Here is a 16016-nt window from a genome sequence, read left to right as displayed (position 1 = left end):
TGTTTTCCTCTCCTAATGCTGGCAACATTTGCGAGGTACTATGCCATGTAAAACTTCTCTCCAAAGAGGTGTCGGTGTGTGGCACGCCGTTTGGACTTGGCTATAAAAATGAGGCCCCTTATCATTGAGCTTAAACTTGAATCGGACTGCACTCATTGATATGTGAGAAGTTTGCCCCTGTGGAATGTTCGTGGGCAAGATTTGCAATTTTTCTCTGAAACTTGAGACAGTGAATTGTGTTAGGCCCACAGATTGGTCCAGATTTAGCGGTCACATAGACCGATGTCTCGATTTAAGGCCTTGGTCTCATAAATGCGCATTTATTAACCGATTTTGCTGAAACTTGACACAGTGACTTATGTTAGGCTATTCCACATGCATGTCCTATATGGATCAGATCGGTTTATATTTGGATATAGCTGCCAAAAATACTAAAATTGAACCAAAATTGAACAGTGACCTGCATATACTAGACCACTCAATGTCCGTGCTGAATTTGGTCCAAATCGAACCATATTTGGATATTGCTGCAATGAGGGCCTAATTAATGCATTTTTCACTGGATTATGATGAAAAGTGGTTTACATCCAAGTTCGGCTCGGCCGAACTTAATACCTTATTACTTTTTGAAGATTCTAGCGTGATTTCAGCGGACAGATGGATGGACGGACATGGCTAGATCGTCTGAGATTTTTGCAACAATTAATAATATTGGTTTGCCCAAAAAGTAATTGCGGATTTTTTACATATTCATTCTAAGTTTTATTAAAAATGCATTTACTTTCTTCTAGAAAATCCGCAATTACTTTTAGGGCAACCCAATATATGTATTCTTTATATGGTCGGAGCCGCGCCACTGTGTGCTCCGAGAGGTTAGCATGTCCGATTATGACGCCAATCGCCCGATTTGAAGTCTCGGCCTGAATAACGAAAAAATTTTCAGCAGTGTTTATTCCCACACTAAGGCTGGCTACATTTGTGGGGTATTCTGCCATGTTAAAACTTCTCTATCAAGTGGTGTTGCTATGCGGCAAGCCGTTCGAACTTGGTATAAAAAGGGAGGCCCCTTATCATTGAGCTTAACCCTCCGATGAGTGAGAAGGTCCCTAGGGACCTTTTTGCTATTTCAAACTGAAATTACTCCTACTTCGGCCACTACAACCCACCCCCAAAGTATTCCAAGAGTATTTTGTTGCGCATCTTTTGGAAAAAAAATCAAGCCGATCGGATCATTACTTTAGGAGTTATTGAGGTTTTAGTGAGAATAGTACGCGGACGTGTGAATATGTCCGTATGGACCTTGTACTGAATTTCACTAATAAATGCATGTTTTTCGGCATCATTATAATTTTTTTATTGTTTCAACACATAATTTGCTTGTTCTGAACACAAAGACCTAAACTCAAAGACATTACGGTTGATGATAAAAACAAAAAATTCTAAGAAAAAGAAAGTGGAAGCCAGTGTCAGTGAAAGTGTATGACGCCTTTGTAGCTATTCTTTTGTATGCTGGACTCACAAGATCAAACCACGAACCAGCTATGGAATTATGTTCAGAACTGTCACTCATCGAAGGGTTAAACTTTATTCGCACTACACGCATTGATATGAGAGAAGTAAACCATATTTCTTAGTGGCATGTTCATGGGCAATTTGGTTAATTAGTATAGGGTCGGAAATGGACATTTCGATGAGTTGTAAATCCTCCTTGCTTCGGTGATGGATATAACAAGGATCATGACAATATCCATGGAGCCCACCGCAGCGCCAACGTTGGCATGACGCTGAACACCGAGTTTCGTATCTTGGCGAGACCATCAGAAAAAAATGTCAGCTGTGGTTTTCCCTTTTTATACCCTCTACCATAGGATGGGGGTATACTAATGTCGTCATTCTGTTTGTAGCACCTCATTTTAAGTCCATCTAGCTATGTCTGTCCGTCCGTCGGTCCGTCCGTCTGTCCGTCTGTCTGTCCGTCTGTCTGTCTGTCTGTGTGTCTGTCTGTCTGTCTGTCTGTCTGTCCGTCCGTCTGTCCGCCCGTCTGTCCGTCCGTTCGTCTGTCCGTCCGTCCGTCTGTCCATCTGTCTGTCCGCCCGTCCGTCTGTCCGTCCATCTGTCTGTCCGTCCGTCTGTCTGTCCGTCCGTCCGTCTGTCCGTCCGTTTGTCCGTCTGTCCGTCCGTCCGTCCGTCTGTCTGTCTGTCTGTCTGTCTGTCCGTCCGTCCGTCCGCCCGTCTGTCCGTCCGCCCGTCTGTCCGTCCGTCCGTCTGTCCGTCTGTCCATCTGTCTGTCCGTCCGTCCGTCTGTCCGTTCATCTGTCTGTCCGTCCGTCTGTCTGTCCGTCCGTCCGTCCGTCCGTCTGTCTGTCTGTCCGTCCGTCCGTCCATCCGTCCATCCGTCCGTGTGTCCGTCTGTCCGCCCGTCCGTCCGTCCGTCCATCCGTCCGTGTGTCCGTCCGTCCGTCCGTCCATCCGTCCGTCTGTCCGTCCGTCCGTTTGTCCGTCCGTCCGTCTGTCCGTCTGTCCGTCTGTCCGTCCGTCCGTCTGTCCGTCCGTCTGTCTGTCCGTCCGTCTGTCTGTCCGTCCGTCTGTCTGTCTGTCCGTCCGTCCGTCCGTTATGCTAACGTTCGAAAGAGTTAAGCTAGCCGCTTGAAATTTCGCACAAATACTTGTTATTAGTGTAGGTCGGTTGGGATTGTAAATGGGCCAAATCGGTCCATGTTTTGATATATCAGCCATATAAACCGATCTTGGGTTATGACTTCTTGAGCCTTTAGAGGGCGCAATTCTCGTCCGATTTGACTGAAATTTTGCACGTAGTGTTCTATTATGACTTCTAATAACTGTGCTAAGTATGGTTCAAATCGGTCCATGTTTTGATATGGCTGCCATATAAACCGATCTTGGGGTTTGACTTCTTGAGCCTCTAGAGGGAGCAATTCTCAACCGATTTAACTGAAATCTTGCACAAAGTGTTTTGGTATCACTTCCATCAACTGTGCTAAGTATGATTCAAATCGGTTCATAATCTGGTATAGCTGTCATATAAATCGATCTTAGGGTTTGACTTCTTGAGCCTCTAGAGGGCGCAATTCTCATACGATTTGGCTGAAATTTTACAAGAGGTATTTTGTTTTGACTTTCAATAATTGTGCCAAGTATGCCGTAAATCGGTATAGAACCTGATATAGCTGCCATATAAACCGATCTGCGATCTTGACTTCTTGAGCCTCTAGAGGGCGCAATTCTTATATGATTTGGCTGAAATTTTGAACAACGGTTTCTCTTGTGACCTTCAACATACGTATCTAATATGGTCTGAATCGGTCAATAGCTTGATACAGCTCCCATATAAGCCGATCTCCCGATTTTGCTTCTTGAGCCCCTACAAGGCGCAATTCTTGTCCGAATGAACTGATATATTACACAAGGTCTTCTACAATACTCAGCATTCATTTATCGTCCGTCATCGGACTATAACTTGATATAGCTCCAATAGCATAACAGTTCTTATACAATATTCTCTGTTTGCCCAAAAAGAGATACCACGCATAGAACTCGACAAATGCGATCCATGGTGGAGGGTATCTAAAATTCGGGCCGGCTGAACTTGGCACACTCTTACTTGTTATTGCTGGCAACATTTATGCGGTACTATGTCATGTAAAAACTTCTCTCCAAAGTGGTGTGGTGGTGGTGGTGGCACGCCGTTCGAACTCGGCTTTAAAAAGAAGGCCACTTATCATTGAATTTAGACGTGAATAGGACAGCACTCATTGATGTGTGAGAAGTTTGCCCATGTTCCTTCGCGGCATGTTTACGGGCAAAATTTAAGATGTTTTTTTAATGCTACTGATGTAGGTCGTTGAGGTGTGCAAATGGATCATATCAGTTGAGATTTAGATATAGCTCCCATAAAAGCCGATTTGACTTCTTGAGCCCCTGAACGCAACAATTCTCATGCGATTTGGCTGAAATTTGGCTTCCAACCACTGTGTTTAGTCTATAACCTGATAAACCGATCTACCGATTTGACTTCTTGAGCCCCTGGAAGCCAAAAATTTTGTCCAATTTGGCTGAAATTTTGCATGTAGTGTTCCGTTATAACTTCCAAAAAGTGTGCCATATACGGTCCAAATCAGTCTATAACCTGATATAGCTCCCATATCCGAGTTTAATATGCTTGAGGTCGGACTATATTTAGATATAGCTGCCATATAGACCCATCTGTCGATAAAGGGTCTGAGGCCCATTAAAGCTTTATTTTTATCCGATTTCGCAGTTCTGTTAGAATTTTTCAATATTTGTCACTCTATACGAAAATCCATTATACGAAAACATTTCCTTTCAATATTTCCACATACCATATGAAATACATGACGAAGCCAAATGTTGGCCCACAAATCAGAGAGAACTTCCAACTTTGTGCCCATATAATAGCATTTGGGTAAACAATCTATCCAATCACACTGTCAGACAAACATATCCGTTTAGCCACAAAAAAATCTGAACCGAATGCCATGCATCAATATTTGCTTATGTGCAGATACATAAGTGTGTGTGTGTGTTTACCTTTCAATGCAAATGAACAAATTTATTGGAATAAAATTCATATTCTCGTAATTCATACATACCATAAATAGCTGTTATGCAAACAACCAAAAACCTAGCAACAATACAAACTGCAATGATTTGTACAAACTCATAAAATGAAATTTGGAAAAATTCTTTGTATTTGTGTTTGGTTTTTCTTTTTTAGCCTTCAGATTTACGGTTTATTGAGATTAGTTTTCATAAACCATTTCATTTGAGGGTGAGAAGTCAATTTTTTCCTGGGGCAAATAGGTGAAGCTATTTAAGTTTTTATTGACCAAAGCATAAATGGAAATGTATTGGGTGAACAGAAGGGACTTCTGTCAGGACTTCGAGTCAAGGCAAACATATGAATAAAAAGTTGGGTTACATAATGAACCGTAATTTGGAGAAATGGCAATAAAAGACCAGTCATGAAAAATTTACATTTTCTTATATTTAGCACTTTTTTCATGTTTTTTACGCCAGATTACCTATTTGTGAGGTTTAACTGGTTTAAAGTCAACCTAAAAGACTGCTTGGTGTGGCTAATTTCGTGCCTTGGGGTGTCATGGTGATAACGATGATATGAGTTTGAAGGTCAGGTTAGGTTTAAGTGGCAGTCTGCCATCAGGCTCACTTAGACGTTTTCGTTCATTGTGATATCACAGCAACAGAAGATGGAAGATGCCTTCTATTTCCTGCCTACTGAACCATCCAGATCGCTTTAAAAAGCCCAACTACTTGTGAATGTTCACATCCGCTAATTCAGACAGGTTCCCACAGAAATGAGAACCTATAGTGAAACTCCTTCCGACTACCAGTGCGGTTCACACACACAGAAGGTGTTCTTTAGTCTCGTCTTCATCGATGTCCCTACAGCTTCAGCAAAAGTCGTTGCTGGCAACCTTCAGTCTATCACCATGTTTTCCGATTAGACAGTGACCTGTCATGGCGGATACAATGACTGAGACGTCTCTTCGAGCCAATGACAACAAAGCAGTTGCCCTCTTCAAGTCTAGATCAGGCTACAAAGTTTTGGAATGCTCACAGCCCTCTCTTTGTGACCATCTATCATTAGTTGCCCTTTGGGGCCTGGTGCTGAAAACTTAGCTTACATGTCGCCAGAGGTGGGTATGCCCCTGGAATGTCTAAGGTAGTTCCCAGTCTCGCAAGCTCGTCTGCTTTAGCATTCCCTGGGATATCTCTGTGGCCCGGCACCCATAACAGGTGAATTTTGAACTGTTGACAGTCGAGGACGGTTTTTGTGTTCAGAAATACGTAATACGGGGATTTCATGGCTGTCTGAGAGGATATTTATGCCAATCGTCGTAATGACATTATATCTTAGCCATTCCACCACTTCCTTAATTGCAAGCATCTTCGGCTGATACACACTGCAGTGGTCGGGTAACCTCTTCGATATGATCAGTTCTAAATCTTTAGAGTACACCCCAAAGCCCACCTGGTCGTTCAGTTTGGAACCATCCGTATAGAAGTCTATCAACCTTCTGTTACCAGGGATATCATATCTCCAATCTGTTCAATCAGAAATAGTGGTACAGTACTTTTTATCAAAAAGCGTCTCAGGTAGCGTGTAATCTACACTATCTGGAACATCTGAAATTGTATCAAAGATAACACAGTGTCCGTAGCCGCCAAATGACCAAAGAGAAAGCTCCCTTAACCTCACGGCAATTTGTCCACACACAATGTCCAGGACGGTTGACTATTAAACAGTAGGTGGACATTTGAAGCGCCGTCCACCAGACCACAACACCATATTGCATTATAGGTCTGACAACGGCAGTATATACTCAATGCATGACACGCGGACGAGCCCCCCAACGTTTGCCAATGGCTCTCTTGCAGGTGTATGGGGCAAGAGTGGTCTTTCCTTTCCAAAATGTTGGATTTGAAGTTCAATTTCCTGCCCAGCTAAGAACCCAGGTATTTTGAGCTTTCTGTAAATGGAACATTCTCTCCACCCAAGGAGACAGGTGTCACTGTAGGCAAACTGGTATCTCCTGCTGAAAAGAACTACCTCTGTCTTGCACGTATTTCTAACTAGACCACTTTCGGTAGCCCACTTTGCTGTTGCACTTAGAGCTTCCTGAAGTATATCTCTTAGAGTGCTGGGAAACTTTCACCTAACCGCAATTGGAACGTCATCAACATACGGGACCACTTTTACGCCCTTTTCCTCCAGAGACAATAATATATGGTTAATGGCTATATTCCAAAGTAGAGGAGACAGTACTCCTCCTTGAGAAGTTCCTCTGCTGACCCATCTTTTTAGATCCACAGATCCCAAGCATGCCGTAATGCATCTTTTAGTAAGTAAGTTATTAATAAACTTTCTTACGGTAGAGTTGATGCCTAGAAACTCCAACTTCTTCATGATTGATTGACGTCGGCTTTACATTATTGAAAGCACCTTCAATGTCAATAAATTCTACCATTGTATATTCCTTGACAGCGGTAGAACGCTCCACGTAGCCGACTAAGTCGTGAAGGGCTGTTTCAGTTATTTGCTTTTACTCCACGGATCTTTGCAAATGCAAATTTTGCCCATGAACATTCAACTAAGGAACAGGGGCAAACTTCTCACATAGCAATGAGTGCAGTCCGATTCAAGTTTTAAGCTCAATGATAAGGGACCTCCTTTTTATAGCCAAGTCCGAACGGCGTGCCGCAGTGCGACACCTCATTAGAGAGAAGTTTTACATGGCATAGTACCTAACAAATGTTGCCAGCATTAGGAGGGGAGAACCAACGTTGAAAATTTTTTTTGATGGTCTCGCCAGGATTCGAACCCTGGCGTTCAGCGTCATAGGCGGACATGCTAACATCTGCGCTACGGTGGCCTGCACGGATCTTTGCCCTAAGATATGTTTCTATCAACCTCTCAAGAGTTTTCAACATAAAGGATGACAGCCTAATAGGACGAACATTTTTTGTCTTCGTGTGGTAGGGTTTTCCTGCTTTCAGAATGAAAATGACCTTTGTGTTCCTCCATCCCACAGGTATAAATGACATGCTGACATAAGCAGAGTACTGGTTCTCCCTAAGCCAGGGAACCAGTCTATCAGACACAGCTTGTAACTCAACTGATGATACATCATCAGGGACTGGCGATTTAAAGGAGTCGAAACTTCTTATCGCCCAAAGGATTTTCGGCTCAGACAAAATTTCCCTAATGGCCTCCGACGAATGCTAACCAGTGACAACCTCTTCTGGTGCCACGTTGGCCGTTGGAGAATTTCCCGGGAAATGTTATTGTATTTCCTTACTAGACATTGTCCATACATTCTCTGACTTCTGAATATACCCAACCGTTATAGGTCTCTAGGACAAAATCTTCCTTGGCCTAGAGGCCTCAGATGTATCCTCCACGGAGCTGCAGAACTCTACCCAGGTTTTGTTCTGAGCCTTTCTACTTTGCTCAGCCTTATAGATGTCCCAATCGTGTGGTCCTCTTGCGGCTTTTGCTGCAGAATTCAACCCAGTTTTTGTTCTGAGCCTTTCTAAGCTCGCCCTTATATTTTCTTAGCTCAGCCTTATGTCCCAATCGTGTGGTCCTCTTGTGGCTTTTGCTCTTTTGAAGAGATTTCTGCAGTCCTTCCTCAGACCAACCAGCTCTGGGGTCCACCATGGCGGTGGCTGTTTGCCCCTTGGCTTGGCACTAGGGCATGCTGACACAGGCGAGTCATTCAGGGCCTTCGTGATCCGCTTCACCACTATGTCTATATCCTCCGCAGTTTCCGCATCCTTTTCTAGTCTAGAAGGGATAGACTTGCAGAATTTGTGCCGAAATTTATCCCAATCCGATTTTCTTCTGTTTAGCCGAGGGACCACTACTTTTTGTATTTCCTCCTAGGCTGAAACTAATAAAGGGTGATTTTTTTGAGGTTAGGATTTTCATGCATTAGTATTTGACAGATCACGTGGGATTTCAGACATGGTGTCAAGGAGAAAGATGCTCAGTATGCTTTGACATTTCATCATGAATAGACTTACTAACGAGCAACGCTTGCAAATCATTGAATTTTATTACCAAAATCAGTGTTCGGTTCGAAATGTATATATATAACTATATAACTATGATCAGAGAAGCTGTGGTCATCCAACACTTCACAGTCGCATATTCTTCCACTTTTATCTTCCGATACAAAGGTAATATCTAGTACCTCCTGCCTGTTCCTGGTAATAAAGGTCGGTTTTTGTCCCCACACCAGATTGCAACTTATAATATATTCGATAAGCAGCTCACCACTTTCGTTGACATCTGAGCTTCCCCCTATTTCTGGTAATGTGCATTGGCATCACTTCCTAAAATAAGACTCTTTTTCCCTAAAGAAGCAGCTTCAACCAGAGACTTAAAGTTTGAAGGCGGCATCTCTGAATCGTGTGCCATATATGGGGAAGCCAGCCAGTAATCTTCAGTGCTTAGCGACGCAAGAGGAAAAACATTTAGACTACTCTTTGAAAGAATACAGGCTCTGTGTCTCCCATTCTCCGTACCCTTGAGTAGTTTAAATCTCGGAATTCTTAGTGCACGAACTATTCCTCCACACACCCATGGTTCCTGGATAAGAACCATATCAAATCCCCCGACCATCAGGAGGACCTTTAGTGGCGCCGAAGCGGCCTTACAATGGTGGAGATTTATCTGTAGAAACCGGACCATAGTCAGGATTCAGAACTTCCACCACTGTTGTGTTAGTCTCGTCTTCTGACTCCACTAGGAGTTCATTCTCACAAGATTCGCTAGAACTCGGCATGATAAGCCTCCGCACGCATCCAGGGGCAGGTGAGAAAGCTGTGGAACCAGTCTTCCTCAGGACACTCGATCCTTGAGATGTGGACGATTTCTCCTTGGATGCTTCACTAACTGCTGCTGTCGAAGTACTTTCTGAGTTTCGTGTTTCCCCGCTGGCGCACACCTTGAGCCCGGTCCAACTTTGGGACCCACCCGCAGGAGTTTGTACAAGTAAAAAGGCATTAAGTTCGGCCGGGTCGAACTTTGGATACCCATCATCTCGGGTATATATGTAAATCCCCTTTCGTCACAATCCGGTGAAAATTGGATAACTTCTGCACCCAAATTCGGCACGGACATTGAGCGGTCTTATATATTTATATGTCACAATTCAATTTTGTAGAACAAAATAATGGTCTTTTTGGCAGATATATCCAATTATAAATCGATATGAACCATATTAAGATCGGATATCGTGAAGCTCAGAAAAACTGACTGTTTAAAATTTTAGCAAAATCGGGTAATAAAAAAAGCTTCTATGGGTTTCTGTCCCCTTATCGGCAGATCGGTTTATATGGCAGCTATATCTAAATAGAGTCCGATCAGAATCATATTTAGGTCGGGTATCAGGAGGCTAAAAATAATTCTCTGTTTTAAATTTCAGCGAAATCGGATAAGAATTAAAGCTTTTATGGGCTTCAGACCCTTTATCGGGAGATCGGTCTATATGGCAGCTATATCTAAATATGGACCGATCTAATCCATATTTAGGTCAGATGTTTGGGAGGCATAAAATAACCCACTGTTGCAAATTTCAGCGAAATCGGTTGAAAAATAAAGCTTTTATGGCCTTTAGACCCTTTATCGGGAGATCGATTTATATGTCAGCTAATCCATATTTAAGTCAGATGTTTGGAAGGCATAAAATAACCCACTGTTGCAAATTTCAGCAAAAAGCTTTTATGGCCTTCAGGAGATCGGTCTATATGGCAGCTATATCTAAATAGAGTCCGATCAGAATCATATTTAGGTCGGGTATCAGGAGGCTAAAAATAATTCACTGTTTTAAATTTCAGCGAAATCGGATAAGAGTTAAAGCTTTTATGGCCTTCAGACCCTTTATCGGGAGATCGGTCTATATGGCAGCTATATCTAAATATGGACCGATCTAATCCATATTTAGGTCAGATGTTTGGGAGGCATAAAATAACCCACTGTTGCAAATTTCAGCGAAATCGGTTGAAAAATAAAGCTTTTATGGGCTTCAGACCCTTAATCGGGAGATCGATCTATATGACAGCTATATCTAAATATAGTCCGATCTGAAGCATATTTAGGTCGGGTATCAGGAGGCTAAAAATAATTCACTGTTTTAAATTTCAGCGAAATCGGATAAGAGTTAAAGCTTTTATGGCCTTCAGACCCTTTATCGGGAGATCGGTCTATATGGCAGCTATATCTAAATATGGACCGATCTAATCCATATTTAGGTCAGATGTTTGGGAGGCATAAAATAACCCACTGTTGCAAATTTCAGCGAAATCGGTTGAAAAATAAAGCTTTTATGGGCTTCAGACCCTTAATCGGGAGATCGATCTATATGACAGCTATATCTAAATATAGTCCGATCTGAAGCATATTTAGGTCGGGTATCAGGAGGCTAAAAATAATTCACTGTTTTAAATTTCAGCGAAATCGGATAAGAATTAAAGCTTTTATGGCCTTCAGACCCTTTATCGGGAGATCGGTCTATATGGCAGCTATATCTAAATATGGACCGATCTAATCCATATTTAGGTCAGATGTTTAGGAGGCATAAAATAACCCACTGTTGCAAATTTCAGCGAAATCGGTCGAAAAATAAAGCTTTTATGGGCTTCAGACCCTTAATCGGGAGATCGATCTATATGACAGCTATATCTAAATATAGTCCGATCTAAAGCATATTTGGGTCCTATGTTAGGAGGAGTAAAACAACTTAATGTTTCAAATTTCATCGAAATCTGTTAAAAAATAAAGCTTTTATGGCCTTCAGACCCCTTATCTGGAGATCGGTCTATGTGACAGCTATATCTAAATATGGACCGATCTGGACCATATTTGCATCAGATGTCGGGAGACATAAAATAGCCTACAGTTGCAAATTTCAGCGAAATCGGTTAAAAAATAAAGCTTTTATGGCCTTTAGACCCTTTACCGGGAGATCGGTCTATATGTCAGCTATATCTTAATATGGACCGATCTAATTCATATTTAGGTCAGATGTTTGGGAGGCATAAAATAACCCACTGTTGCAAATTTCAGCAAAATCGGGTAATAAATATAGCTTTTATGGTCTTCGGACCCTTTATCGCGAGATCGGTCTATATGGTAGCTATATCTAAATATAGTCCGATCTGGACCATATTTGGGTCAGTTGTCGGGAAACCTTAAACTACTCACTGTTTTAAATTTCAGCAAAATCGGATGAAAAATAACGTTTTTGTGGGCATTAGACCCTTTATCGGGAGATCGGTCTAGATGGCAGCTATATAAAGGGTGATTTTTTTGAGGTTAGGATTTTCATGCATTAGTATTTGACAGATCACGTGGGATTTCAGACATGGTGTCAAAGAGAAAGATGCTCAGTATGCTTTGACATTTCATCATGAATAGACTTACTAACGAGCAACGCTTGCAAATCATTGAATTTTATTACCAAAATCAGTGTTCGGTTCGAAATGTGTTCATTCACCGTAACGTTGTGTCCAACAGCATCTTTGAAAAAATACGGTCCAATGATTCCACCAGCGTACAAACCACACCAAACAGTGCAAATATGGTCCGATATGGCCCATTCAAGAACTTAACCAGCGTGCGTCGAAAAGACGTATGTGTGCCAAATTTCAGCTCAATATCTTAATATTGGAATGCTCTAGAGTGACTACAACAGACGGACGGACAGACGGACAGACACACGGACATCGTTAAATCGTCTAAGAATTTTACGACGATCCAAAATATATATACTTTGCAGGGTCGGAAATTGATATTTCGATGTGTTGCAAACGGAATGACTAAATGAATATACCCCCTATCCTACGGTGGTGGGTATAAAAGAGCGACAATTTAAAGCGGATTGGCATTTTTGGATACTTGCTCCTGCTCGGAGGCCACCGTAGCGCAGAGGTTAGCATGTCCGCCTATGACGCTAAACGCCTGAGTTCGAATCCTGGCGTGACCATCGGGTAAAATTTTCAGCGGTGGTTTTCCCGTCCTAATGCTGGCAACATATGTGGGGTACTATGCCATGTATTGGGTTGCACAAAAAGTAATTGCGGATTTTTCATACAGTCGGCGTTGACAAATTTTTTCACAGCTTGTGACTCTGTAATTGCATTCTTTCTTCTGTCAGTTATCATTTGTTACTTTTAGCTTGCTTTAGAAAAAAAGTTTAAAAAAAGTATATTTGATTAAAGTTCATTCTAAGTTTTATTAAAAATGCATTTACTTTCTTTTAAAAAATCCGCAATTACCCAATAAAACTTCACTCCAATGCCTTTCTGACTCGGCTATAAAAAGGAGGCCCCTTATCATTGAGCTAAAAACTTCAATCGGACTGCACTCATTGATAGGTGAGAAGTTTGCCCCTGTTCCTTAGTGCAATGTTCATGGGCAAAATTTGCGTTTGCTTGCTCCTGCTCTTGTCAAACCGAAACACTCTTTTTTTATATAGAAAACATTTTCTTCTTGATCTACAATTATGTCTCCCCTTCACCATTTTATAAAATAAATCCATAACCACAAATCAATGATAGCAGATAGTCCTGCTTCCGGTCTACATTTCATGTACTTTCCGGTTCAGCATGCTGTGTCTCCTTCCTTTGCATTGGTATGCAAAAACAGTCACTGAGACAGGCGATGAAAGCCAAATTAGAGCATAGTTTTGTATTACAGGATGCTGAGGTCTCCCGTAGCTTTCTTCATCGCTCCTCTCCAAACGAGTGTAGCAACTACAATAGCAATTTTTATGTTTTTATGAGATCATATGACTTATTGTTGAAATCGAGATCATGCTGGCTATTTATTTTGCAGCTTTCCAGATTATGTTCTATTGTTCTATAGTGGCTGCTTAAACTATTCTAAACAAATAACGACAAATTATTGCACCATTGTCTAGGGATGTCTTATATAAATCCCTTTAAAGTAAGAATTATTTGCAATTCCTCCTCCCTACAACTGGTTACCGTTGGGTTTTATTTAAATGCAAATTGCATTGTGATTGTGATTTTATCTTTTGCATCCAGACTTAATGAATGCAGTTCTCTTGCCAACAGGGAAAAACCCAGATGTCTTATCAAATAATGGAAAAATAGTTGGAATTATTGTATGAATGCAATACTGAATGTAAAAGGAGTTTTTAATTGTTGTGAAAATTCTCAAGCATTTACTACGCAGGCATAGTGGAGCGTATGATGTATGGGATTTTACACCATTACAGAACTCATACGCCACACTGGTCATTTCCTAGAGTATGGACATTGAATTGAAATTAAATATCAACAGCCTTATTCACAAACAATTTAAACAGCTCTATAAACCGAAAATAGGTAAAAATTGCATTTCTTTGGTATTCACAAAAATTATTATAGATGGGCAATGGGTAAATACCAATTTTCTTGGTAAATACCCGGATATTTACCCATTTATATCCAAAAGCTGGGTATTTATAATTTAAATAATAAATTTTTTTGATGATTTCGTATTCTTTGTATATAAAGCTGATCTTCTGATCTCATAAAATCGGATTTTTAATTATACATAGCCGCTATATAGACCCATCTCTAGACTTAAAGTCTTAAAGGCAATAAATTTATAATTTTTCATCCGATTTCTATGAAATTTGGCTCAATGACCTTCACCTTTTTCTATGAAGTGAAGTCCAAATTGGTCCATATTTGGATATAGCTGACCTATAGACCGGTCGACCTTTCTCTTGATACAGGGTATTAAAGATCCATTTATTACCTGATTTCGATGAAAATTGACACATTGAGCTCTGGTTGATCCCTACTCAATCCCGTCAAATGTAGTCCAGATCGGTCCTTATATCGATATAGCCGTCATATACACCGATCTACCGATATAGAGTATTGACCATATAAAATGGGAATTTTTCATCCCATTTCGATTAAATTTGGCACAGTGAGTTCTGGTAGCTCCTGGCGAGATCATCAGAAACAAGTAAGAGCGTGCTAAGTTCGGCCGGGCCGAATCTTATATACCCTCCACCATTGATCGCATTTGTCGAGTTCTATGTGCGGTATCTCTTTTTAGACAAACACAGAATATTGAATAAGAACTGTTATCCTATTGGAGCTATATCAAGTTATAGTCCGATTCGGACCATTGAATGCTGATTGACATTGTAGAAGTTATGTGTAATATTTCAGTTCATTCGGATAAGAATTGCGCCTTGTAAGGGCTCAAGAAGCAAAATCGGGAGATAGATTTATATGGGAGCTGTATCAAGCTATTGATCGATTCAGACCATACTAGACACGTATGTTGAAGGTCATGAGAGAAGGCGCTGTACAAAATTTCAGCCAAATCGGATGAGAATTGCGCCCTCTAGAGGTTCGAGAAGTCAAGATCCCAGATCCGTTTATATGGCAGCTATATCAGATTCTATATCGATTTACGCCATACTTAGCACAGTTATTGGAAGTCATAACAAAACACCTCATGCAAAATTTCAGCCAAATCGGATGAGAATTGCGCCATCACTTGGCTCAAGAAGTCAAGATCCAAGATCGGTTTATATGGCAGCTATACCAGATTATGAACCGATTTGAATCATACTTAGCACAGTTGTTGAAAGTAATACCAAAACACTACGTGCAAAATTTTAGTTAAATCGGACGATAATTGTGCCCTCTAGAGGCTCAAGAAGTCAAGACCCAAGATCGGTTTATATGACAGCTATACCAGATTATGAACCGATTTGAACCATACTTAGCACAATTGTTGGATATCATACCAAAACACGTCGTGCAAAATTTCATTCCAATCGGATAAGAATTGGGCACTCTAGAGGCTCAAGAAGTCAAGACCCAAGATCGGGTTATATGGCAGCTATATCAGGTTATGAACGGATTTGAACCATAATTGGCACAATTGTTGGATATCATAACAAAATACGTCGTACAAAATTTCATTTAAATCGGATAAGAATTGCGCACTCTAGAGGCTCAAGAAGTCAAGACCCAAAATCGGTTTATATGGCAGCTATATCAGGTTATGAACCGATTTAAACCATACTTAGCACAATTGTTGGATATCGTAACAGAACACGTCGTGCAAAATTTCATTCCAATCGGATAAGATTGGAACCTTTTAGAGGTTCGAGAAGTCAAGACCCAAGATCGGTTTATGTGGCAGCTATATCAAAACATGGACCGATATGGCCCATTTACAATACCAACCGACCTACACTAATAAGAAGTATTTGTGCAAAATTTCAAGCGGCTAGCTTTACTCCTTCGGAAGTTAGCGTGCTTTCGACAGACAGACGGACGGACGGACGGACGGACGGACAGACGGACGGACATGGCTAGATCGACATAAAATGTCGCGACGATCAAGAATATATATACTTTATGGGGTCTCAGACGAATATTTCGAGTAGTTACAAACAGAATGACGA

At 41.2% G+C, this 16016-nt stretch overlaps 1 protein-coding gene across 3 annotated transcripts in view; it reads left to right on the top strand.

Moving 5' to 3' along the window:
* LOC106091151 (uncharacterized) overlaps positions 1 to 16016 on the top strand; it is a 613012-nt gene that overhangs the window by 188608 nt on the left and 408388 nt on the right. The window lies entirely within an intron of this gene.

The sequence above is a fragment of the Stomoxys calcitrans genome, chromosome 1 (assembly GCF_963082655.1).
Source record: "Stomoxys calcitrans chromosome 1, idStoCalc2.1, whole genome shotgun sequence".
Classification (NCBI taxonomy): domain Eukaryota; kingdom Metazoa; phylum Arthropoda; class Insecta; order Diptera; family Muscidae; genus Stomoxys; species Stomoxys calcitrans.
Note: the sequence above shows the minus strand (reverse complement) of the source record. Positions and strands in the feature narration are given on the sequence as shown.